The following is a 26909-nucleotide window of genomic DNA, read 5'->3' as shown; positions in this document are numbered from 1 at the left end:
TCTCTGTCTGCATATTTATTTTGTACTCTATCCATGTTCTATTTTTGCACCTGTGTGTGCATGCATGTTTGCGCTCTCAAATATAATACGGCTCAGTAGTGTGGTGTCAAAGTGCCCGAGAATTATGTGGCACAAGAAGCAAAGGTGAAAGATTTTTAGCTTGCTTTCCTCGTGATTTACACAAATATCCACGCAACTTCGGAATATGCAACAACTTTTAAAGCGTGCCGTAAATTATTTAAACAGCCAAACAAAATTATTAGAATCCATCATTCCTGTGCAATATGTTCTCAGAGTCAAAATTAATGCACTCAGTTTTTAAGAATGTGCACATCAGAAAAACCTTGAAATGTTAGATCCCAATAACTCATCTTTTCTTTTTACTCCTGCCTTTGTTCACTCTCTTTCTGATCTGTAATTGAAAAAGCATTCCTTTTTTTATTTTTCTCTACTATCCAAAGGCTAAATCCAAAACACCAGCCAAGAGGTTAGCCTGGTCACCTGGCACCCACAGGCACTCCCCCCCACCGCACCCACCCACCCCGTCTTTCACACACATCCACATCCACATGCACACACATACACACACCTGGCTGCTGTGCTTCAATAAACTGTAAATTCCTCCTCTGCGCCCACCGTACCCAAGCTAACCCTTTAAAAGTCACCCGCCTCCACCTTGTAATGCATGAACACACACACGCAGACACACTCACATGCTTACCCACAGTCACACACAACAGACAAGCCCAAACACACAAAAAAACAATGTGGCTTAGTGGATGGTATCAAATTTAGTGGCCACGGGGATCTGGCTGGGGTCATAAATCTATATCTAACATGTGAGAAAATCTCTACATGAATATCTGGAGACACAGAGGGAGAGGGAGACAGAGAGACAGACAGCAGGATACAGAAAGAGACAAAGGGAAAGAATCAAAAAGCAAAGTAAGAGACTTGTAGAGAGAAGGAGAGCCACAGACAAACAGCATCAGTAGGAGACAGAAGGCTGAGCGAGGCAAAGTCGGCAAGAAAGAAACAAACATACAAGCGCAAGACGGTAGAAAAACTGTGCTGGAGAGAGTGGCCGACAAAGCACAGCAGAGGAGAGAGGGAATAAGTAAGAGAGATAAAGATAAACCAGCAGAGGGAGAAATAGAAAGATAGACGGAGCAAGAGAGTCACAGACGGAGACTATGACAGTGAGATTTATATGGGCGGAGAGACAAACCCAGAGAGAGAAGGAGGGCTGAGAGGGCAAGAGACAGACAGACAGACAGACAGAGAGTGAGTGAGAGAGATACATGACCCCTCTCTCTCTAACAATGGCTCTTCATGTGGTGCCCAGCTTAGCAGGCGAGCCGCTGGAATCAGGAATGTGGAATGTGGGATTTCAGGCTTGGAAGTGATAGCTACTGTCTGTGTGTAATATTTAGGGCCGGCACAGGGAGCCTCTGGCACGCCATGAAACACATGGACGGCACGGCTTTTTCTGCTGCAAGTCGGGCTGTGTCTCCGCAATACATGTGCGCGTATGTATGTACAAAAGTGCACAAACATTTAAGGGAGTTGTAGGTAATGTATGTCAGTGCATTTATCTGTTTTTGTTTTGTTTGTTTTTTTACTTTGTCAGTTTATGCTAGAACTTAGATTTACTCTAATTGGTAAGCAAATAACTCATGAATAAAAGTTTAAAATAAATGCATAAAAATTTTCTAATGGATGAAGAAAATTCTACTTAATTATAACAGCATAATAAGCAACATGTACTTTTTGTATCGTAAGTAATTATTCAGAGAAACACTGCCTTTAAGGATGTATAGATAATATAAAATCTGATATATCTGATATAATTTACAAGCATTTAATTATAAGCAGAATTTTAATTTATTTAGTATTTTGTAATCTTAACTGTAAAAATATGTAACTACAGCCTTCAAATAAATGCAATAAATACAATATTTTTTCAAGTAGAATGGAAAGGAAGTACTTGAGTTTGTGCTCAAGCATTACTTGAGTAAAACTACTAGGCTACTTCCCACCTCTTTAAGGTAGATTTATGTCATAAACATAGTGTCCAAACTTTGTTTCCCAAATAAAAAGTTCCCCTACAAGTTGGTGTAATCTTACCGACTTCCCTGCATACATAAAAAGTTGCACGTACACACACATATTCTGCATATTGTCACTCTTTGTCTCTCACTCACCTTCTCTTTCTCTCTCACACAAGAAGCTAACACACACACTGCTACTAACACAGGAGACAGTTGTTGCTGGCCGCCCAATGCCTGTCATGGCTGTCAGGCCAAATCCCATGAATTATGGCTCTTCCAGATGTAAGAGATTTCTAAGCTGCCTCCAACGGCCTGCGGTCTGTGGTGAGAGAGAGAGAGAGAGAGAGAGAGAGAGAGAGAGAGAGAGAGAGAGAGAGAGAGAGATTTGGGTTTATGCAGTGTCATCCAAAAATCCATCTTCCTTTCTCTTTTCCTCATCTTTATCATCTTTCTGTATTCTATCAGTACAAAAATGGTTATTATATCCAGTTCTCTTTTGACAAAAATATTTCAGATATCCCCCTTTTGCAGAGACAGACTACTGAACATGGTATTAATTTTGCGCATTGGATATTTTTGGAAGAATAAACAGCTTTTGGTGTAAAATAAAATAATAGTAAATTTTCCACATTTCATAGCTATGTGTATGAATATGAAATATAGTTTATGTAAAATATGAGACACAATTAACCATCACATTAATGAACGTTTCAAGCATTATAAGGCATTAGACACGTCATCTCTTACTGCAGCAGTATTGACACATTGATCATTTTGTCTGACCAGTGCATTAGTTTAATTTGGCCGTACGCACGTCAACACTTAAAATTCAACCCCCATCATTCTCTTACTTCGTTTGGTCTGCTCTCACTCTTTCTCTCATTAGTACTTCGTAACCAGACAGTTTATTTGAAATTATGAAAGCATTACACTCTCTGATGTAGCAGTTTAAAAATCAATAGATGAAACCCTAGCTGCCTCACTTAAGCTCTCTCCTATGGCAAAGGGGATGTCTCTTTCTCCCTCTCTCTTAAATGGTAATTTCATTTGCAGTCACTAAGACCTCACCGATAATTACCAATGCCCTGAGAGAGTAAGGCGAGTGAAAGAGAGAGGGGAGAGATGGGAGACAGGAGAGGGAAAGAGGGGAGATGGATTAAGAAAGGAGAGTGAATGCCAGTCATTAGAAAAGCTTTCCCCTCTCCCTTCTTTGATCAGAGTTAAGAACACATTGCCTTCGCTCTATCGCTCTCTGACACCAACCTCTGAAAAGAAAAGATGGAGCGCAGGAGGGGAAAAAAGGTGAACGAGGAAGAGACCGACTGAAAGAAAAAAATAGATCCCTGAAGTCTTAAATAGCAGGCCTTAATTTTGACATTGAACCCTTTCTGTTCTTGGGTTACACCAGGGCTGTCCATTTTCAGAACGCTTCACCATCCCTTTTTTCCCGTCTTCATCTCTCAAATGAACTAATCAGAAAGAGGAATATGAAGTGTCCTGCAGGATCCATTTCTCTAGAAGCATATGGCAATGATTGATGGGGGACAACTTTGACTTTCCCAGGTCATCCTCCCTGCACACATCTGGGAGCATGCAATAATTCTCTTAATTTTAGACCCTGTCGCTTCCTCCTTCTTCTTTTTCTGTCGTCTTTTTTCTTTTTCTTTCTTTCTTTTTTTTTTTTTTTAATGAACTTCAATTTCACTTTGGCAAAAAAAAAAGCCTCCTCTCGTCTGTTCCCCCTCTTTCTCTCTCACTCTCTCAAGGCTAACACAACCAGTCATTTTGGCTGAAATAAAGGTACCGTAGTGGTTGCCAGATGTTTATAAGGACTGTTGGGGCAATCCCCTTGTTTTTTTATGGCTCCCATGATTTTTCTTTCCTTCTTAAAAAAGCCTTAAGAACCACTTATGTCATATAACTATGGTAACTGGATTTACCATATGTGTAATGCTAGTTGATATTTCATCATGACAAATACTGTAAAAGAGCCACAAGGAATATGAGTTACCTGTGTTTATTGCTTTTGAATGGAGTTCAGTCTGAAGGCAGCTTCTTTTAGCAAAGCTCCACATCCTGAGATTTATGTACATCCAGTTAGGACTAAGAAAAGAGAAAAAAGATATTTCTTTTTTATGTCCCCTTTTCCCTTTTGTTTCGGTTTTATCTGGAAGGTCTATACATTCAAATAAGTAGGAGTAAAACACAAAGTAAGAAAAAAGTCGTAGAGAAATCATGTGAATTATTCTACTTAGTCATTAGAAATTCCAATAAGCTTTAACTTTTCAGTGTGTGCATGAGAAAAAAAGACAGAGGCAAGTATCTAAAACCTCCCCAGCAGCAACTGGGCCTTGTTAGCTGTGCATTGAAATCATCTTTGACTCTGGGTTTACAATAACAGAGAGGAACTTCGACCACTAAATGCTTTCGGGAAACCCACCCGTCCTCCTCCTGCCATGTGATGATCCCACCTCTGAAATATTCAGCACCATTAACATTCCGATGGGTATCATCCCCTTTCAGACACAATTCGCTCTGCTCTTCAGACCTGTGGGCCAAGGCAGGGAGAGGCCCAGAGCAGATGCTATCTGTTCCCATTCTTCACAAGATCTCTCCTCCAAATGCACGCTTATGTGTGTTATATTTGGTACAGAGGAAACAGCACACAGACTTATGACATTGTCCTTTTTTTAATCACCATAATAAAATCTTACATTGCAAAATTTGTTATTCAGACTGATTTATTTCACTTTAATCATCTGAATATTAAGCTATGGTGACAACAATAATGCCTTGAAAGAGCAGCCTTTAATTATTATTATTATTATTATTATTATTATTATTATTATTATTGTTATTATTATTATTATTACTATTATTATTATTATTATTATTATTATTATTATTATTATTTTATTATTTTATTTATTTATTTAATTTAGTGTGATTCAACTGCTGTTTCCAGTCTGTTTTATAATCTTTAAACACTTATCCATTAAAAACTTCCATCTGTGTTATTGGCCTGTGAAGCTTAAATGCGTTTGATCGTAATCACTAATGATGTTGGGTAAATTGTTTTGCCAATCAAATGTGGTGTTCTCTTCTATACTTACAGCTGCTTTCGTGTTGTCAAGCTTTGTGGTTGAGCTGTCCACAATTAGTAAGGTGTGTGTGTGTGTGTGTTTGTGTAGGTGTGTGTGTGTGTGTCTGTCTGTGAGCGCTGTCTTTAATCATGTGTGATCATGTGAGAGACAGAGCACTACACTTTGAGCACAATTAGCCAGGCATTTAGGCATCTTAATTGGTGACATTCGATCTCAGGCACTCGCTGATGAACCACTTAGCAGCAGTCTTATGGATTAGCACCCAGCACAACTCTCTTCTCAGATGTAACTAACAGGTCAGGAATTAGTGCTCTTAGCACTGCCTTACAAATGAAGACAGCTGTATCGACTCACACAGAAAACTACTTTCTCTTCCAGCTCGCTTTTGCTAAGTTCAGTCTCCTCTTGAAGTCTTACTTGTGCCGTCTTTTCTTATCATATCACGTCATGTGTTTTCTCTTCATATCATGCGAAACAAGCCTTTGTTGAAATTTTGCGCTGCTCTCCTCTGTCCGATTCAGCCGCCATGTTGGCAGCGGGCCACTCACATTTGGCTGTGACAGTATTTGGCGTTTTGTTGTCATGGTGCTGAGGCTGTCTCAGTTGTCTGGGCAACATGTGCCGGGGCTCATGGGAGCCTCATAAATGTCATGTATCGACGGAACTGCTTGGAAGAGCAGGAAGTCTTTGCCAAAAAGAAGATAGATAGAGCGCCACTGGTGTTGAGGATGCCATGTTGCATTAAATCATGTTTGACTACACTATTCCAGACATACATGTGCACTCTTGTACAGTTCTGCATGCAACCATGCATACAAATACACTGACAGTTGCCAGAATTCATGCTTGTAAACAGGTAGACATGAATTCAGTGATCACCAGACACACAGACATTACAGATGCATGTACAAGCGCCTCTTCTTTTGGCCTTTATTCTTGCTCTCCTCTTTCTGACCAGAGCAAAGTCAGCAGCCCATACCCCACCCTCTGTAGGTGTGTCACATTCATGCCACACGTTCCCCTCCCCAGGTCACTGTCATGTGCCTGGATCTACTGAGCAGAGTGGCTTTAAACAGGAGAGACAGCACTTGTCCGTTAGATTAACGTATCCGCGACGTCACATGCCTTCGCCTGCACACGTCACCGCTTGTCTGGAGGTGCCTGTCGAGGTTCATTAGAAAATGCCAAAATGTAAGAAATAGAGAAATTTTGTCAAAAAGAAGACAACAATCACTAGGATGCATATAATTCACTTGCACAGCACACAACATTTACAGTATATGATTTGATGTTGTTTAAGTGCTGGACAGAAAATACTGCATTCTATTCTTTTTCATTTTTATTAATAAAATGACCTTTTTCATGTTTTTTTTCTTAGATCAAAAATGAAATATTTCTGACCCTCTGTCATTACTATTCAATACAAAAACACATATTCTAACCAACAAAGCAACTCCAGGCCGAGGCAAGGGCCAGTCGGCATTTCAAACGCCCCTGAGATTCCAGATATTCTAATACCGTGGGACCTCCTCTCATATTTATTGTGGGAATCAGAATTTATGATGAGTAAATTGGGCTTCTTCATCTGTGTGCCGGGGGGTTGCAACATGCGGCCGAGATGGCTTGACTTATTGATTACAGGGAGCAGTATGCCCCATTTCAAAGGGAAGGAGAGCCCCCGCCACGCAACTTCTGAGAATTAATTTGCCCGGCATGGGCCTTCATGAGAAACACATGTCTGTACACACACAGAAACGCAAGCACAGACACAAACAGGCACACAAATATCAAAGCCTGCAGGTAAAAGAATCACACTCACCCCCCCCCACCCCAAAAAAAGATACAGCTACACATGCACGCAGCCCCCTCTAACCCCCCTCGAACACAAGACACACATACACATACAGGTACATACATGAGACCAATTTTTACAGTGCTCCAGGTAACAAGACAAGGCCATTTTGTTGTAACCAAAGATTGTGATTGCTGTCATGGGCATAAACGCACACTCAGGCATCTTAAACATTACTCTACTGTCAAACAAAAAATATATATTTGACAAAGTTTAACATTAGAAAGTTAATCATATATTTTTCATGTAGACACTACTTAATTTAATGCAATTTTAATGTGACTCTGCTGCTGTTTCTGTCATAAATTGGAAGTGTTCAATAGTTTTTTTTATTACTTCAGTTTTAGATTTTGTCTGTGTTAATGAAAAGTAAAAAATAAAAAGAAGAGGGAACGGTGGAAAATTCAGCTCCTGAAAAATATCAAATATTTATTAAGTTTTTTTAGGAGTCATATAAAGCAACACCCAGTAACTATAATATGCTGTAACGGTAATGGAAGCGAACCCGACTCCGACACGGTCTCATCCAAAGCGTTTCTCCAGATCGAGCCACAGCTGAACTATCAGTGGTTCATCCCTGGCATTGTCCACTGGATCGCCCTCTGCACTCAGACACCAGCTCCTATTTCACCAGCAGCACCCGCGCTAATTTATCATCGTGGTCATGACAGACAACACATCTGTGTGTGAATGGATTGAGTGAGGAAAGAAGGAACTGAAGGAGGGACAACAGTGTGAGTGGGTGTGTGGTGTTGGTGGTGGTGTGTGTGTGTGTGTGTGTGGGGGGGGGGGGGCAGACAGTGGGAAGAGTAGGAGGAAATATGGGAGCAAGAAGGACTGGGATCGCACAAACGGCGAAGCTTTTTAAGGGTCATATTTTGTTTGAAGGGCCTCATGCTACCCTTCGCTCGACCTCGCTCTATGCCTCCTCCCTCGTAACACGCTGTCAGCTACCCCCCTCGGCAACTGGACAGCTCATTGTCTCGGCCTATCTTATGTTACAACCTATATAGTGCAGGTGTGATATGGAAACACATCAAAGAGCTTAAGGAGTGAATTGAGGATGTAGACCTGCAGAGGTTTACGAAGACACATAAAACTGTAGCTTTGTGAGCAACGAAAGGGCATGTCCATGACTACCAGCTTGTTGACGACAGTCCTGTATGAAACATTCTTTTTAAAATATTTATCGCTTGACTGATGGAGCTGTGTTTGTGAGTGTAGCAGAGCCGGGAAGACATTCTAGTGATGAGCTTGATAGGCAGATAGGTGGAAATACGGACGGACAACAGATGAGACACACTTGCTCACACTTGTGCTTGTGTTCACATGTGCTTTGCTCATATTCATACAGTATTTGTGTGTGGCTGTGCATACATGCATGCATACATGTCGAGACAGCAGGTGTGCACACACACACACGTTCTCATGTGTGTGTTCAAGCAAGCATATCTGTTTACTTTTGCTCTCCAAAACCCACTCACATTTGAATGCAGGAGACAGGACACATCTCCCTGCTCTGTGAGCCGCAAGACAGCTCAGTCAGAATATTTTAGAGTGCACACACACTGCACACACACATTGCACCCCTGTACGCACACACACGTGCCTCCCTGGGGTACCCCATATGCGACGCCCAGGGAGTGCAAAATGGAACTTTTTAAAAGCCAAAAACACTTCTCCTGAACAAACTAGTCTCGCTTAATAATACCACACCCGTGTTTCTCACTCCTCTTTCGCGACAGGCCGTCATTATCTACAAGGGGTGGGTGGTTCAGCAGCTTTTTAGGGAAAGGTCGTAGTTGTTGTTTTCATATCTGAATGCCTTGCAACATGACAGATAGCAAATAGGCTATAAACTATTTGGAATCTATGCATCAACAAATAGATTTTGGTATGAAAATGAAGAAGAACAGTTTGCAAGTAGCAGTTCTTTTACGCTAAATCCACAATTTTCAAACTGCAGACATAGACTCAATCGACTGAATTTTAGACCTGAAGTGCTTGTTTCAATATTTTAATATACATTACACTGAAAAATCTGAAAAATCTACAGTGTTTTGCTTTTTTTTTTAACCACACAAGAGAAGCTAGGATCGTTTTTCTTTCAGTGAAGTAAATGAACTTATGTACACACAGACACACAAAAACAAACACACACACAGACTCCAGACATACAACCAGTATGTATACAGACAAACACACATGCACCTTCTGCTCTTATGAAGATAAATATGGCAAGGGGTAGATTTTCACCCGCACCCACTGAATGGGACACACACATTCATCTTTGCTGTATTTGGTGGTTTGGGGTGTGTGTATATGTGTGTGTGTGTGTGCCTGTGATGGGAGGGATGCATATTGGGGATACAGCAGCAAGGGTGTGCACCTCACTGCCTTTTCAATGTATGGAAATGTATGTGCATTTTTAAAGTAGGGGGGCTAAATTTATTTCTCTTCCCCCCGTGTACCCTTCGCCCCTTCCTCTCTCTCCACACCTCATTCCCGAAGCTGATAGACCTATGGATGCATGATAGATGGAGGGAAAGAGAGAGAGAAAGGGGAAGAGGGAGAGGTAAAGAAAAATGGAAGGGGGGTCTCTGCATGGATGCATACATGCATGCATGGATGTATATACACCCCACTCCCTCATTCACTCAAACACATGCTACAAACTCACACACAAATATGGAAACACACACCTCTGAACACAGGATTCATGCGCATACCAAACATAATCCATAGTTTTACATAATGGTGGGGACAAAAGAGGGGAGGCGAGTCGGCTCCTGTAGCTGGGTGATAAAGATAATATGAATCATCTGATTTTTTTTTCTCTCTCTCTCTGTATGTATACACATTCACCTAGGGAGATGCAGATATGCTATAGGGGAATATAATGAGATATGGAGAAGGTCCTCCCCTGATCGTCAAGAACACATGTGGGTCATATGTGTGCTTTGTGCAATTTTCACATTGTATAAGGATTATAGTTCATGGTATGCAGAGATTTAAGGAAATTGCTCCAAGTGCAAGTCATATGTGTGTGGAATGGCAAAGCCATTGCACTATTTGCACGTATTGCATAAAGTCAATTGGACTGGGAATGCAGAATTGAGTGCACTGTTTTGATATGCAGTTGATGAATTTTCTCCACGTTTGTATAATAGTATGTATATACTGGGAGATTGGAGTTTGTTTGTCGCTGGAATTAATTAGGCTAAAAGTATGCAACACATTCTACATACAAACAAAAAGAGGAGTCACTGTTAATTATTCAGAGAAAGTTAATTTTTCGGAATATAATTAAAGGCATTTAACCATCAGGGACACAGTGAGATCAAAGATTTATATTTGATGTCATGCAGATAGCATTTTTAAATTAGCAAACCCTCTTAACTTTATAATTATCTTTGGTGTGAGAACTGAGCCAGGAAGTTCTTTTGTGTTAATTCTGGGGCTGAAATAGTCTCACAAGAATTAGATGAAAATTAATTAGAAATAATTGCAGATAGACATGCAGATTGCATTTACAATGCAAATAAATCTTTGCAGAACAGAGCTAAAGTTTCTTTTTTGTCAGTATTATTCTAAAATGATGAATAAATATAAAATAAGACTACATTTCATTCAAATAAATTCACTTTGCACAACATTTTAAAGTTATTTATAGAGTTTAAACATAAGGGGAAGTAATGTTGTATTCCAATTTCTTATTTCTGGCAGAAATTCATGATTTGGGATGTGTGTGTCACTAGCGCTCCTCTTCCCTCCTCTCTTACTATGTGTCTGCTGACGCTGACACACACAGTAATGTCCAGATATATCAAGAAAAAGAAATAGAAAGAGGGAATGAGATAGGGGGTGTGTGTGTGTATGTCTGTGTGTTTCACAGAGAGAGGGAGAGGGGTTAAATTCTATCTTGGAGTATCAGCGGCCCCACGGAAAAATAGAATTGTTTCCTCCATATTAGGAATCAAAGCTAAGCCCAGTGTTATTGTGTCCACCATTTTGACTGCAGCCGACAGACCTTGAGGAAGCAGGTGCACCGGGATGAGTGTGTAGGTGTCAGTACATTTAATTTATTTATTAAATTTTTTTCCAGGTCAAAACGCATGCTTCTGTGCATATTTCTGCTCTAGAATTGTTGAACACTGGAGTGTGTGTGGGGATGTGTGTGTTTTTTTTTTGTTTTTTTTTAAATGCCTTTCTGTGTGATGAATATGCGTGTATGTAGTTCGTGCACAAACATGTACGCCTGCAGGTGTCTGTGCCTTGTGCATTTACAGTCCCGGAGAACTGTTGACCTCAACCGCCGCCCCCCCCCAGCCCCCCCACTCCCTTCTGCACATCCACCCTGTGTGTTTCTAGAGGACCCTTGAACTTGACCATGGAGGGAGAGGGGTGACAGGACTAGAGCTTAAAACAAACCACTCTGATGGACAACAAAGACACGAGGGGGAGGGGGAACTGGCTTGGATGGCTTGAGGTTTGGGGGCTGCATAAGGTTACAGATCTCAGGGGGAAAGTCCCTGGGGTGTATGTGTGTTTGTGTCCATTTTTAGTTTATCAGGTTTTAGGAAGCTGGAGGTTTATTCAGTTATCATACATTGGCTCTAATCCCTCCCTAACATCAAAAAATATATATACTCTGAAAACATCTAATACTTGAAAATCTATATATTTTCTTTTACTTCATGTAGTGTTTTATATATTTTAATCAATTATAAAGGATCTGCATTGCTGTGGTTAAAAAAGAAAAAGCATGGTGTAATTAGGAGGCTATTCACATCATCAACAACATATGTGTGCTAAGTGTGCATATGCATGATTTTAATTGGTTGCATTCATAAATACCCACATTGGTTTGGCATATATTTAGATATATGTTGATTTTGTTTTGTGTTATCATAATGCAGTGAAGTAGACACAAATAACACCGACTGAATGGTAATTTCTGCTTTTATAAAGTATAAAAAGTCAAATAAATATCATCATAAAATGATCCAAAAAAATACTAAATAATAATTAAGTAATCAAGCAAGTAAAATTAACCAAAAAAAAAAAAGAACATGTTGATTTTCAGGCAGTTAAGTACTCCTAGATTGAAAGAAAAAAAAAACATTTGTGTGTCAGACCAATATCCTAAATAGACATGAGAAAGATCAGTTAAATACGAATCCGCAGGAAAATATTAAAAGAGTTGGACAAATGGGATGAAAATGAAGAGGAGGATGAGTGGTGAAAGTTTTAGTGAAGAAAGAGGTTAAAACGAAGGCCGAAAAAAGTGGAGGGGCTTAGAAAGGAGGATGATATTTAGTATGGAGAGGAAGAGGAGGGTGAAGAAAATGTTTGGCAAGAGGTAAAGAAGAGGTAGAGGAGACGAGGAGGTTGTAGGCAGAACAGGTGGGGGAGGGAGGGGGCCGAAAGAGGTCAGGGAGCATAACATCTTTTGGCAAGGCAAACGAAGGTGTGTGTGTTCTTGTGTGGGTCTAATTGTGAGCAGAAGGTGAGGGGTGAGGGCTAGGCACGCTTCTCGCAAAAACAGCAGATAGAGATGGACAGTCAGAGGCAGCAGCGCTCTACTGTATGTGTGTGTGTGTGTGTGTGTGCGTACGTGTGCTCATGAATGCATGTGTGTCTGCGTACTTCCTCGGCATGTGTGTGTGTGCGTCGGCGAGTGTGTGTTTTAATAGCCACAGTCAGAGAGCCTCTGTCAGACGGTCAGCTAATTGGCCATCTTACAAGTACAGAGGAGGCTGCTCGCAAATTGGCAAAAAGGGCAACCGGCTTCAATCTGATACCAAACTCCTTTCTGTCACGATGCTGTCCATTAGACAACAGCTTAAGTCAGGGAAATGGAACAAAAATAAAGAAAAACAGAATACAAAACAGGGGGAAAATAGTGGCGTAATTGTGCTTTGGAGACTTGTGTTGCTGCGCTCGACCCGTGTGTAGCGAGACAATGGGGATCATGCCAGATTTAGCGTAAATAAAAATTTGGGGGAAACGTTGCCAACTCATTGAGCTGCTGTGTTTTTATATTTGTGTGTACGCGTGTGTGTTTCCCTATTGCAGAAGCCTCATGTATTTTAATCCATGTAAAGTCCCAACTGGGTTCCAATTAGGAACAGGTTTCCTAACGCCCTGAGGGGAAACTGATAATTATGCTGTTGACTATGGTTGTGACTGAAAGTGTTTGTGTATTTGTGTGTGTGTGTGTGTGTGTGTGTGTAGATTCAGTGGGACTTAACACAGTCTATGATATCCCTTTTTTTTTATCTTTCTGTAATGTTTACAATGCTGACGATGTTAGCTGTATCAAATGATTCCTCATAATTAGACACGATACAGAAATTTAAATCCTCTTATCTCAGTTGTTTATCATGAGTACTGTGCCTAACACCCAGACTTGTATATCATGCTGTGCACTAAATCTAAGCTTGAAGGCACAACAGGATGATATACTTTTTCAGCATTTTGAGGCCTTGTCTATTAAGTTGAAATGCTTGTGGATAGGTGTATGCATGTGTACATGTACCTGTGTGTGATTTTGAGGAGCATTACAGTGGGTGGTAGTTTGTTCATTTTTATCTTTCTGTAATGTTTACACTGCTGATGGTGTTAGCTGTGCCATATGATTCTCCATAATTGGGCAGAGATTCCAATCCTCTTATCTCCCCTGTTTACACAATGCTTCAGTATAAAATCTAAGCATTGTTGAAGCAAACAATTACTATATATACAATATAAATGCACGGTGAGTCTATTGTGTGTAGGTGCATGTGGTGTTTTTGAGTGTGACAGGTAGCCGAGCCCTAATGCTCTTAAATTCCCTGCTCACCATGTAACCTTGAAAAGAGAGAGTGATGCTGATGTAGTGGACAGCGCACCTCTCACATTTAAACCCAAATGTTGAAAAATGTCCCCTCAGATAAAATGGATGACCCAACTGTAGAATCCATCGGTATAAATACACTGTTTTGCAAGAGTGAGCTGACAAGAAAGCCAAGAAAATGTTGAATTTTCTCTGTATGGTTTTCTGCAATTTGAAAAGCTCACTACAGTGGCAAAAATGCAGCCCTGTGTTTATTTTCAGCACTGCAGTGTTTTGGGGATGCTTGGGCCTTCTTCGCCGTGTATTCATGAAGTCTTACTGTGGTTGCTACTATTTCCATATCCTGTCAGTGCAAAAACGCTTCACAAAGGGGAATTGAATATGAGATATTTACAGCGTTTTCCTTAATCCGTACAGATGGCCATGATGGGCTATGTAGTACATATCTGTGTAAACTGTTGTAGACTTATTCATATCAGACGAGATTCCGGGAGGGGGTATGGGGTTAAAATCCAACTCCAATTTACAAATCTGACATAATTTTCACACTCCCCTCAGAAGGTTTTTACATAGAAATGAAGAGAGTGGAGGGTTGAGAGGGCCAACAGAAATCTTTTGAGACTGCAAAACAGCATAATTGTTTTGCTATCCAATCGGGTGTTATACTACACATAATATATGGTTATTTCATACAGCCTCCAGACTGCCAAGATGTTTTCAATTTGGCACGGCCCTGCGATCATGATATCACAGAGAAAAGAGAGAGCGAGAGGGAGCTTCTAGTCTGGGATGGCCAGAGCAGTGAGAGGGCGATCATTTCGCCAAACTCAAAGGCTTTTTTTCCCCCCTCTCTCTCTCTCTGGGACGAATAATTCCACAGTTGCTGAGGCACTGAAAAAGCAATCTGCGGAATACCCCAGGGTCATGTCTGTGGCCGGATGATTTGTGTGAAATGTCATACATTAAATATAAGTTTAACATTCAGCCCGGTACACTGTAAAACTGCCCTGTCGTTGCCACAGTCCGCCATTTCCCTCTGTGCAGGGAGGGTTCGGGTTCAGGAAAGCGGTCACAAAGGAGTTGGACACACAAATATACACGGACACATACACACCACCCCCTGTGTCTGCCCAATCTTACACTGAGAAGGAGGGAGGGGGTGCGGACGGCGGGGAGTTGTGAGGCCATTCGATCCACAGCTGCATTTCATTTACGAATGCGAGCGCACTAACTTTTTTCTTGAAAAATATATCTATATAATTTTTTTTTTTTTTTTTTCAATTTCATCTCACATTTTTTTCCCTGGGAGCTTTTGGACTAGACAAGCAATGAGAAAAAAAGGGGGGAGAAAAAAGGAGGGAGGGGGAAAAGTAGACAGACAGATGGACAGAGAGACGGACAGTTTGTCTAGAGGCAGGTGTTGAATTCACGTCCAGGCTGAGATGAGGAAGTGAGGAAGGAAAAAAGGGTTGTAACTAATTCATAAAGTTTGAGGAAAATAGCAGCCACTGAGAGGAAGAGAGAGACAAGAAGCAAGAGAGACAGAGGAAAAAGGTGTCTCCAGGGACTTCAGTGAAGCACTCATCCCAGAGAGAGCGAGGGGAGATTCTGTCCATCCTAGCAGATGAGAAAGAAATGACAGAGAGGGTACAAAGGATGTCATACGCCAGATGGACAACTGATGAGTTTTCTCCCTTTTCTCTTTGTCTTTCTGTGTTTTTTTTTTTCCTCACGGCTTGTTTGTTTGCGCGCAGTCTGTGCCTCTGGAAAGTTTCTGTCTGAATGACTACAATACGATCATGTGTTTGATATGTAAAGAGGAAACGATGTGGATGTTTCAGAAATCTGAAATTCATTGAAGATAGCCAACTCTGGGGATGATCAAAGGGCAAACACTGATGTTTTGAGTACAGAAAGTATAAAACAGTGTATCAGCCCTGATTAAGCTGTGCCAGGCTCAGGTGGATATTGTTCATGAATGTAATTATGTACCTCCACGCTTTTTCAAAATATTCTTATCTATTGGGCACAGTTCAATTTAGTTTTTGCCTGGTGGTGTTTGACAACATTTGCATCTAAAAATCCATGCACTCTTTCTACAAATTCTGCTTATTATTGCCATGAAAGAGCTTACCACTAGATTTATCAATTTCACCTTGAAGGTGTTGTACTCGCCAGTGCATTTGTAAGCAAGTCGGGACTCTTTGAAGACAAACACAGTATCGTACAATCTGTAGCCCCCCTTTCCTACCCTTCTCCCTTTCCACTCCCTACTTCAAAGCAGAAAGGCTGAGATGAAGGTTTGGAAAGAAATGGAAAACAAATTGTTCATTTGTATCTGGGAGGAGACCAGACACTTGAGCAAATTCTCTCTGCATTTTCTATTTATATGCGCTGCAGTAAAGTTATCTTAAGGTGGGGTGGAAGAGATTCAGACAGAGGAAAGGCCCAAACATTTGCTGTTTTAAAGTCTCTGCCAAACAATCAAATGCGTAAATGACAACACTGCTGGTCAATGATCACCTGCAGGATGAGAGATCTGCATACAGCTAAAAGATTTCTCTCTATATATATTGTTTGGTTTTTTTTTGTTTTTTTTTTGCACTGTTATGTTGGGGAAGTGTGGAATTCATATTACGCTTACATTATAAAAATGAAGCAGCATTTGCATTTTAATGCCAAGTAGTGTTCACTTTTAAAATGATCTTCAACAAAATATCTGAACTTGTAAAAGTCTAGTAGAAGTAATCTGGAAAATTACTGAAGTCATCGTAGTTGAATCATCTTTGACATTTTCAAGGTCTACTAGGAAGAAAATCCAGAAGAATCCACAAGTGCTTAAACAAAGGTCAAATGATATGGCATGGAAATGTTGATAAACGCATTATACAGCTGAATATTGCACCATTATTAACGCACAAAACAAGTATATGTAAATTCTCAGCTTAATATTTCTGACAGAAAAATTGTGCTTTTGATCATGACAAATAAAACCATGCGTTTTTTTTTTTTTCCTCAGCAAAAAGATGATGTTTATGATACCAGAGGGCATGCATGACTTCAGTTAAATAGACCATTCAGAATAAAATAGATGCCTTACATTACTGACGCAACCATAGCATTCAGATAATATGCTGCTTTATGCAACTATGTTTACACTCTAATGTTATGTTCAAGGCTATTCCAACTGCAAATTCAAAACACCTGCAAAGATGAAGAAGAAACTGCCGCATACTTCGAGTCACCTCCGCACCAATTCTTCATGTCAGAGGTTGATTGATGAGATGAAGGACCATTTGGCCCAACAAAATTGTAGCTGCCACTTCTTAGTATTCCTGGCTTCCCTTGAAGCACCAGTGCAGGGCGTCCGGGGAATTAACACCCTTATGTACGGTGGAGATTCAAAGTAGGATTGAATACCAGCGGCAGCGCTATATTGTAGGCTGAAGGATAGTTTGTATGACAGTATGGATAAACAGTACATCCCAGTCCATTGTACTGTATATCAAGGGTAAGGGACTTTATGCCATAAGGGTGCACATCACAGTAATTTATATATGTTTTGAGCTTCAGACCCATGATAAGGAAAAATAGGTTGATGGTAGAGGGCCAGACTGCAGCTTCTTGGCCATTATCCACAGGCAGGCAAATCAAGCTAGCAAATCAGGAACAATGGAGCCCTCAAAGAGCAGAGTGGGGATCAAAGAAGCGCTAACTGGCCATTGCAATCCAATTGAAATGTTCACTTTGCATCTCTCCAAAGGTAATGGATGTGGAGAGTGGGAGGTGAAAAGAAAGGGCTGCCTGCTCGCATTTGACGTAAAATTATGGAAGGTAAGAAGAGAAAAAGGGAGGAAAAAAAATGCACGTGACAGGCCTGGCCTTCTCAAGTCATCTAGAAGCTTCATAATGTCCCTTGGATATTTTGACTTTGAATTTGCGAAGACCCATTTTTTCTCTCCCCTTTTTTTTCTCTCCCTTTGAACCTTCCAATGGTAACATTATGATGATATATGAGATGGTATAGTACAGCCCTTGTGCATGTGGAGTAGGACTGAGGCAGGCTATTTCTTAAAGTGTCCTCTCTCTCTCATTGCCTCGGTGTCTCTCTATCTGTCTCTCCCCCTCTTCCTCTCTTTGTCTCCCCATCACTTTCTCTCTCCATCTTTCCATCTCTCCATTTGAATGTGTTGATTACCTGGGGAGATGCTGCATTAATGCTGACGCCCAGTAAAAAGCAGAATCTCCTCTTTATTTATCTGCACTAAAATTCCTCCCAATCTTTCCAGCACATTTCACTCAATCACGCAACTCAGGCCATTCCATTAGCCACACAGGGGCGTTTTACCCCATTGAGCACAACACGCCCCGCACTTCTATGAATATAGATTCCCCTAAATTATGTATAATGGGAGAGCTCAGATTTTAGCATTTTTACTAAGAGGGTTTCAGGGTGTATGAGTTGTTTCTGCCACTTTTTAAGTGCATCTTGAAATTCACAGAGTGTGAGAGAGACTCGGGGTAGTGTATTTACTTCCCTTGAGTTTGTAGATTGTAAATGGGTTATGTGGATGTGTATGTAAATCAAAAGTTGGCAACAGGTCAGAGTAGAGGGTTTTGAGGGGATGATAGCGCAGCATCACTAGATAAATCTTTAAATTCAGCATCATCTGCTTCTCAGATAATTCTTGGCCCCTTTGTACATAGTTGAATCCCCCAAACAAACTTTATGTGCCAGAAGTGTACGTTAAACATTATGTATGACTAATTCTTTTTCTCTTGTTAACGCAGTATTGTATATCGCTGTAGCCCAACTTGGACTTGTCTCATATAAGCAACTCTGAAGTCTTAGTCTAGGAAGTAGGGATTTGATCTCTTGTTGTGTCGAACATTTTCTGTTCCGAGTGTGTGCAGTGTGACTAATTGGATGGTAAGTAATTTTAATTCACATGTTAGCAGTTGGTGTCCATGTTGCTCAGCAGGAGGCAGGGACACAGCCAAGCAATATCAACAAACACACCAGCAATTCTATAATCAGAACAAAATCAACATCCTCATTACTGACTCCAAGCTGCTGCCGACATCAAAAAGGGCCTCAAAACTCTCTTCCCTTGTTTTCAGCAAGTGATTATGTTTAGTGTCAGGCCAGACATATCAACATTTTTTTTTTATTTTGCTTGAAGACATTCTCACCAGAATACTAACAACGTATCTGGGGTATAAAATTAGAGATATTTTAAATTTGCATCGTATTTTGGTTGTCATTTCATGCAGCTCTGGTACAATAGTGTAACTTATTGATGTTAAAAAACTGGACTTTTTTATTGCAAAAACATGCCAGTTAAGATATTTAATATTAATATAAACACATGATACAAGGTTTGAAAACAATCCTCAAGGTAGATAGCATATTTTTAATACAAGCTCATAACCCGTACTGCCAAATTCATCACTGTAACATGCCTGCACCCTTTTCATCAGTCCTTTTCAATTGCGTGGCTGAGGCACATCCAGATCTCCTCCAAAGTGATGTCATGTCTTGGACGCGCTACGTTTTTGGATGGCTAAAATTTTCACCCCCTCTTTCATGGCTGTTTTAGACAAAGGGAAAATGATCAACTTTATTATTCACTCTCATTCTTTGCTTACCTGCAGTCTTGCATCACAGAGATGCAAAAACATCCATGCAAAGCTTTTTATGCTCTTTGACTTTTCACTGTCTGTTAGTCTTGATTTACACCGAGTGCTAAAGTTTTTTGTTTTTTTTTTAATCTAAACCCACAATTGCTAGTGTCTTTAGTATCTTTATTTGTTCTGTAAATAAACCTTTCAAGATGGACTGATGCTAGAAATACTTAATACATGCTTTTTACCTTTTAGGTGTGTTTTGTGGCTGTTAATTACTATAATAGTGAATTCAACCAACTAATGATGGCACCTTGATCTGCAAAATTAGTTTAATCTCAATCCTAATCTTAATCTCAGTTTTAATGTCAGCCTGTAATTGCAAAAGTTTGAAATGTAAAGTACAGTGTATGTGTCTGTGGGTTTTGGATTCAGTGAGACTTTATAAAGAGGTGTAAGGTGGGAAATATGCAAAAAGGAAGTCAGTACATTTTGCAGTATTTTATTTTATTCTTTTACTAGTTCTGATTTGTTTGTCTCTAAAATTATCTGTAATTACAATATGACTTTATCACCAAATCATGCAACTCTACAGTCTTTCCTTTAACATTATTTGTAGGATATTGAAGAAAGAATTTTAAATAACTATATTAAAGTCAAATTACTGGATGCTATTTAATTGAGCCCAGCCATATGTCTATGTATAACTTGTTCTGCTCCATTTCTATTGCAATAAACCAACAAATTCAACCAATCTATTAGGTCCGACCAACCAGAAGTAATGCATCAGAGCTGGGCTCCACATAGCTTGGCTGCACTACCAGCTGTCCCATCTGATCACAGCCTATAAAATAGTTCTATAATATATTCTATAATATCACATGACTGTGCATTTTATTTGCCTGCAGCTAAGCTTGGCAGAAAGTAAAGGCCAGTAGGCTGAAGGTTTCCATGGCCTTCTGCATGTTTCATGAACATTAGACCCGTGACACCTATTGAAATTATTCAGTGGAAATTCAAACATATGTTGAAATCTTTTTAGAAATGATTCTCTGGGATACAGGCGCAGCAGCAGTATGCAGACGAGTGCCAGGGAGGCTGTCAGAGGCTGTTTGAGGTTGAGCTGGGACTTTTGACGCCGGCTGTCCGTGTTGTTAGAGCGTAATGGACGTGTCACCCCTGAGGAAAAGCTGCTGGCTGCTTGGGTCACCATGCCCTTCAGCACATGACACACACGTCACCAATGTGACAGGAACATGCAAAAAGCATACCGACACCATGGCAACCAAATCTGTGTATGTGCATGTGACGCCGTTTGTGTCTATACATGCGAGTATTGATCTGATCTGTTGTCTAAACTGTATTATCGAGCTAAATGTTATTTGTAACATCTAATCTGTTCTAGCTCAGCTGTAATTTTATAAAGAATTTGGAAACACTTGTTAGTTTCACTTAAGAAATTGTCAGCTGATGGAAATTTATTGCCACGATTCAGATGGATTGCTTTCATAAAACCTGATGTTGCGTTGAGGGAGCCAAATATAGTAAGTGTTCCAGTAACTGTATGATGCCTCAGCACGCACATATGCACACCCACTCCCACACCCACCCACCCACACACACAAATAAACATTCGACAAACACTTTCACATATATAGACGCACACGCACTAACACTTGTTATCGATCTACAGCTTAGCTCATGCCAGCAGGTAGTCTAACTCACCGGTTATTCTGAGGAATTGCTTTCAGTAGCTCAATCCACACACACACACTACATGATTGTTTCCACTGGATAAATCTACACAATTTGTGCACAAGCAACTCTTAAGACACCATCACCTCCTCTTCACAGATCAAGGGCTAAGTTTGTCAATACCTCACACACGCGCACGCACACACACACACACACACACACACCGTGTTTAATGCTGTGAGAGTATCAAGTTGAATACTGTTGCATAGTTAGAACAAAGTCCTTTATCCTGTCCTCTCATCCCTCCATGTCTGTCCCATCCTTCCCTAAATATTGCCTTCCTTCTTTCTCTGTCATGGTCATGCTTTCGGAACTCTCTTTACAGTCGATAACAGTTTGTAGTGTAAAGGATAAAGGATTAAAGCATTGTGTGTGAGTGTGTATGAATGATTTGGTCATGCTTGTGTGCATGTCGTGTTTGTTGTGATCCCAAATGACCAGGCCCTGCCTCCACAGCCCCTGTCCCGTTTTGTATCTAATTTGAAAACAAGTTAAGAGGAACACAAAGTTCAGTTTGTAAAACCAACATTTGCTACAATGGAATGTTTCTCATTAAAGTCAATCAGCCAGTAGACAACAAAAGAACCTTTCATTGAAGAATATGAAGTGAAAATAAAAAACAGGGCACCGCTTTAGCTGGCACCACTCGCCTTGTAATATGTTATGTGTGCAGCCTCCTCCTCCTCCTCCTCTACCTCCTCCTCTTCCAAAATCAGCCTCTCTTGTTTGAAACGGATCGAATTAAGATGTTCAAGGATTTTTTTTTTTTTTTGCCCCTTCCCGCTCCTCTGAAAGGTCATAAGTCTAATGTAATTATGGCACATAACTGCGGTAAGGGAAACACATGCCAGGAGATGATATGAACATACAAGCTGTAAACTGCAACTTTCTCTTCGCTAAGCAGAATGTTGCTTTTTTATGACTGAATCAATATCTTTAACTAAGGCTTGTAAAGCAGCCCAGTTAGAGACTTTATTTAGGCTTACCTCCGCCTGACCTCCTCTTACTCCGCCTTGATTTTCCCTTCATGGGAACAGCAGGAAGCCTTGCATAAGAACCAGGTGGCATTACATACTGTACATATGAAACTGCACTAATGTCCTGCATTCAAATGTAGATTTATTGAATTTATGATGGATGTACTGTTTCTTGATATGAATAAGTTTCAAAGCAAGCCTAAATAAGTGTTCTTTTCCTCTTTAACATTTTGACAACCTTTAAAAATAAGTGATGTGTCCTTTAAAATAGTACAACCACATCATTTAAGACTTACAACTGTTGGCATCAAACACAAAGTAATATAAAAGTCAGAAAAATAAGAATGCATTTTGCACTCAAATGCTAAAATTACAGGATATGTTTCAAGTCTGTTTCATTGTCATATTTTGTAAAAAAAAAAAAAAAAAGAGGGAAAAAAAAGAAATGAAAAGTATGCAGCAGAAACTGGAGGAAAAGTAAATAAATAGAAAACTATAGAAAGATGAAGGTTCAGAAGGTGTGTTCAGTGTCAGGAAGAAAAACAGTGCCAGATGGAAGAGTTGCGCTCACCCCACTGAATTAAATTATTTTTAAATATAGCTTATATATTTCACACAGCCCAAATCTGACTCTGCTGAGTGTCTACAGCACCAGCAAGTTTGAGAAAGAGAAAGGCCCCCCTAAAACCATGCCAAAAAAGTTAACTGTAGCCCTTTACTCTCTTACTTTCACCCTACGCTCCACTCCATCACAGCTTTCTCTTTGTGTTTTTATTCTTGCCACCAGTGCAGCTCAACATCGACACACATCATATGAAGCATACTGTGTACCAGTAATTGCCTCGTGTCATTCGGTGACATTTTACTGAATTTTCTGATATGTCAAATTTAGGTTAGGCTAATGTCTGTCATTTAAACACACCCAAAATCATTTATGTAAAACCTCTAATAATGTTTCCTCCTGTCTAATTACATCTCAATGTATTTTCTGATCTTTTGAACCTGATGACACTGCTTTTCTCTTTCCCCTGGCAAGTAACAAAGGCTAAAGAAAGGAGAAGAAAAGCAGAAGTTAAAATAATAATACTACTTATTATTATAGTAGTGATAATCAGGACATTGGGTAACCAACAAAGAAACAGGTGTGTGAATGTGTGGGAGGGTGGAGGTGGCAGTATGAGCATGCTCTCTCTGCTATTTGCTCCACTGGTAATCAGCCAAACACGCTACAAGTCTCCTTCTGTGATTTGCCCCCTGGTGTGTCTCCAGTCTGAACGCCTGTGAGTAAGTCACTGTTTCTCTACGCTGACGTGTTCATGTATTTATATAATATATATACAGTATATATGTGCGCTCATGTCAACTTGTATGCATAGGATTCTTATCCATATGTGTGTGTACATCTCAGGATTTATCTGTTTCCTGTGCCTTCCCCCTGCAGAGGGGTGGGGTATGCCCTCACTGAGGTTTACAGTTTGTGTGCGCGCATGTGTGTATCTGTATGTGTGCAGTCTTACATTATCACAGATGTGTGTATGTGTATTTGCCGGATGGGAATACAACTCCTAGGACATTTAATCTAGGGGGAATTTCACGCTAGTTACTGCTTGTCATCAAACGTTTCTAGCGTAAAATACTGCAGCGATCTTTTATTGGCGGATGTTCGGGACGAATTCACTGTCAGAACCCTGAGTGCCCTGCTGCTGTTCAGATAGACACAAAAGTAAGTGTGTGTCTGTCTGTCTGTGTGTGTGTGTGTGTGTGTGTGTGTGTGTGTGTGTCTGTGAGAGGCAGAAACCAGAAGGCGGTCCACTTCTAAAAGAGTCAACTTTGTTGCTTCAACTGTGATGCTTGGTGGAGACAAATGACAGTTTAAGAGTGTGTGTGTGTGTGTGTGTGTGTGTGTGTGTGTGTGTGTGTGCGTGCGTGTGTGCACATGCGTGTGTGTATATGTGTGTGTGTGTGTGTGTGTGTAAGCTTTTAAGGGCAGAGTTAAACTTTCTAATGCCTTTTTTCTGTACATGCACACACAGGCACAGATGTGATCCCAAGCTTAAGGGAAGACCGATATCTACAGTCGTATGTATTCACTTAGCAAGCCACAGCTGCTAGCACCATTACAATGATTTCCTGTAGGTGTGTGTGTCTCTCTGTCTATCTGCCCCCTTAACACACACACGCACACACATACACATCTAAAGGCCTTATCCAAATAGGTTTTAGCAGGACACATATTTTACACCCGCCTGAGTCCCTCTGATGTTCAGGTGCTTCACTGTAAAATGTGACCCAGGTTGTCTTCAAATGCATATCACAGCTTGGAAACATGACACATCCTCTCCCCCTTGCCTAAAAACAAAGGAAAATAACACATAACCCTAACTTTAAATATCTGAACAAAGGGAAAAGTAATTGCTTTTTTTGTGTCTGAATATTAAAAGCTCTCAGAATTAAAGTGGGCAGCGCAAAACAAAGGACACATTTGTTTAATAGAATAATCCTTCCTGTGTTGGAGACGACTCCACAGCTTTCAAATTTGAGCCTTAATGTTTCGACAAGCCGTTCAATCAGTTGTTTTTTGAGGACATCGCAAATGGCAGGCTGTCTCTGGAATACGTTTACCTGACCCACTTTTCCCTCTCTGCGTGTGTTTATTTGTGTGCACGCGCTGTCCCTCTTTGCTCAGAAGGTTGTAAATGTAATCTTAGACACATGTTACTTCGGCTGATGTTTTTCAGATTGATGTCAGTTGCGATTAGCATATCTCCTGCCAAGACACAGGAGTGCTCTTTAGAGCCTGGCCTCATACACACTCACACACACACACACATAAGCAAACCGTTGGGTAAACATAGCTCAGCTGCCATTTTGAATGATTGCACGATGATTATTTGATGTAGTGATTTATTTTGAACACAGCCTGTAAGTAAACTGAGGCAGGAAAGGATAAGAAATCTGACTGACAAGCTCCAAAACAAAATTCTACCCCAAGACAGTCTCCTGACACCCTTTCCCAGTAACATGTTATTACATACTGGCCCCAAAAAACACATTTTAACACTCCCTGGCCTCCAACTTTAATGTCACCCCGTCTGTTTCTTAAAATGTCATCTGCAGAGTGCAGTCATGTAAATGCAGCTGTGACCAACTCACTCTTTTCCGAAACTGTTTCATTTACATTCATCTTATGCTTGGGAATGGAGAATTCCTCCTCCAATGTAAGACAGCGGGGGAACTGTGCAAAACGAATTTCTCGCCATCTCTGGAGAGGGAACGATATACAGGATTCAGAACACACCCTTCAGACAATGGAAGAGGAGGGGGTCTTTTTTTTTTCCTCACTCCCCTCTTTCCCCTGTCTCTCTCCACACCTCCCTGACCCTGCTTCCCCTCAACCTGCCCAGCAGAGTGAGAGAGAAAGTGTAGCACCAACAGGAGGTGGAGGGATTGGAGAGGGAGAGAGAGAGAGAAAGTCAGATAAAAGTAGTTAAAAGAAGGAGGAAAGGGGAAGGGGGTGGGGGTGGGGGGTGAAGAAACAACACAAGAGTGACTGACCAAATACCCACCGACAGAATGAAGGAGGAAGACAGATGCAGAGAGGGAAGCGGAGAGGGGGAGAGAAGATGAGAATATATATGCGGTGGCCAGTGTTGTGAGACAAGGCAGGTTGCTGTCACTTTAAAAATGACTGTAATAAAAGTGACCGTCGGAAGATGGATCTGGTGATTTTGGCTTGCTAATCAGTCATCTGTGAAGAGGACCACAGCCCAGATTCAGCGGCCGCCTGACACCTCTTGATTGATGCCTGTGCCCGATAAAAAAGGCCCATTAACTGTCCTCCTATTAAACTGGGTGAAATGGCAAAAAATGCTCCTCTCTCCCACTCTGCTCCTCTAATCTCTTTTTCATTTAAACCCTACATCCTTTTTAGATTTTCTGCCCTTTTTAGTTATCAGTTCTTCTCCACTGTTAAGGTAGTCTGTCCCTCTTAGAGTTATTATTGAGATAGTGAAAAAAGATTTTAATCAGCATCACCCCTGCTTGTGTTTGTGTGTGTACTTGTGCATGTGTGAATTCCGCACAGCACTGGATGTCACATACTATATTTGAGTACAGTCCTCACACTCAAATCGATACATCACTGTGTGGCCAAAACACACTTGTCAATGCTTCAGCTGAGTCACATGTTCTTATTAAGTATGCAAATGAGGCTGCTTAGTCAAAAAGTATATGACTTCAAACCTTTCTTGAGCCTCATGACATGCGTCAGAAAAAAAATAATGACCCCGAAGCTGTATCTCATATCTCCTCATCTCGCCTTCTTTCTGTTACACACAGTTATACACTCACACAAACACACACTTATACACACACAGATTGCCTGCAATAATAATAACCCCACAGACGACAGCTTCAGCCCCCCTCCCTCCCATCCCCTCATCCCCACCTCACCCCCCCTCCCACATACAATCAAACAAAGCCTCTCTCTTACCTTGCGCATGACCAATCCTTCCATCTCTCCCTTTTTTTCCTCCACCAGCCTATCTATGCATGCTCTTCCCTTTCTGTAAACCCAACCACACCTAACAGCAACACCTTGCACTCTACCGACCATCCCACAGCCTACAGCGCGGCACTCACACCCCCAATAAATACAGCCCTGGTCTGCCGTTTTCCCATCTATCCCTTTTTCTCTGCCCCAGTCTC

The 26909-nt window shown here is 40.8% G+C and overlaps 1 long non-coding RNA gene across 2 annotated transcripts in view; it reads right to left on the bottom strand.

The window, feature by feature from the left end:
• Positions 1-1621: 1621 nt before the first annotated feature.
• LOC115411352 (uncharacterized) overlaps positions 1622-26909 on the bottom strand; it is a 25424-nt gene continuing 136 nt past the window's right edge. Inside the window, exons 1-3 of one of the 2 annotated variants that reach the window (XR_003934197.1) lie at positions 26695-26909; positions 4063-4154; positions 1622-2370 (exon numbers count right to left, since the gene is read on the bottom strand). The exon at positions 26695-26909 is cut by the window's right edge and continues 136 nt beyond it. This is a non-coding gene — a long non-coding RNA (uncharacterized LOC115411352). The remainder of the gene's footprint in view (positions 2371-4062; positions 4155-26694) is intronic. The other variant, XR_003934198.1, reaches the window with a different exon arrangement.

Source organism: Sphaeramia orbicularis, chromosome 20 (assembly GCF_902148855.1).
Source record: "Sphaeramia orbicularis chromosome 20, fSphaOr1.1, whole genome shotgun sequence".
NCBI classification, from domain to species: domain Eukaryota; kingdom Metazoa; phylum Chordata; class Actinopteri; order Kurtiformes; family Apogonidae; genus Sphaeramia; species Sphaeramia orbicularis.
This window is presented reverse-complemented; position numbering and strand designations above follow the sequence as displayed.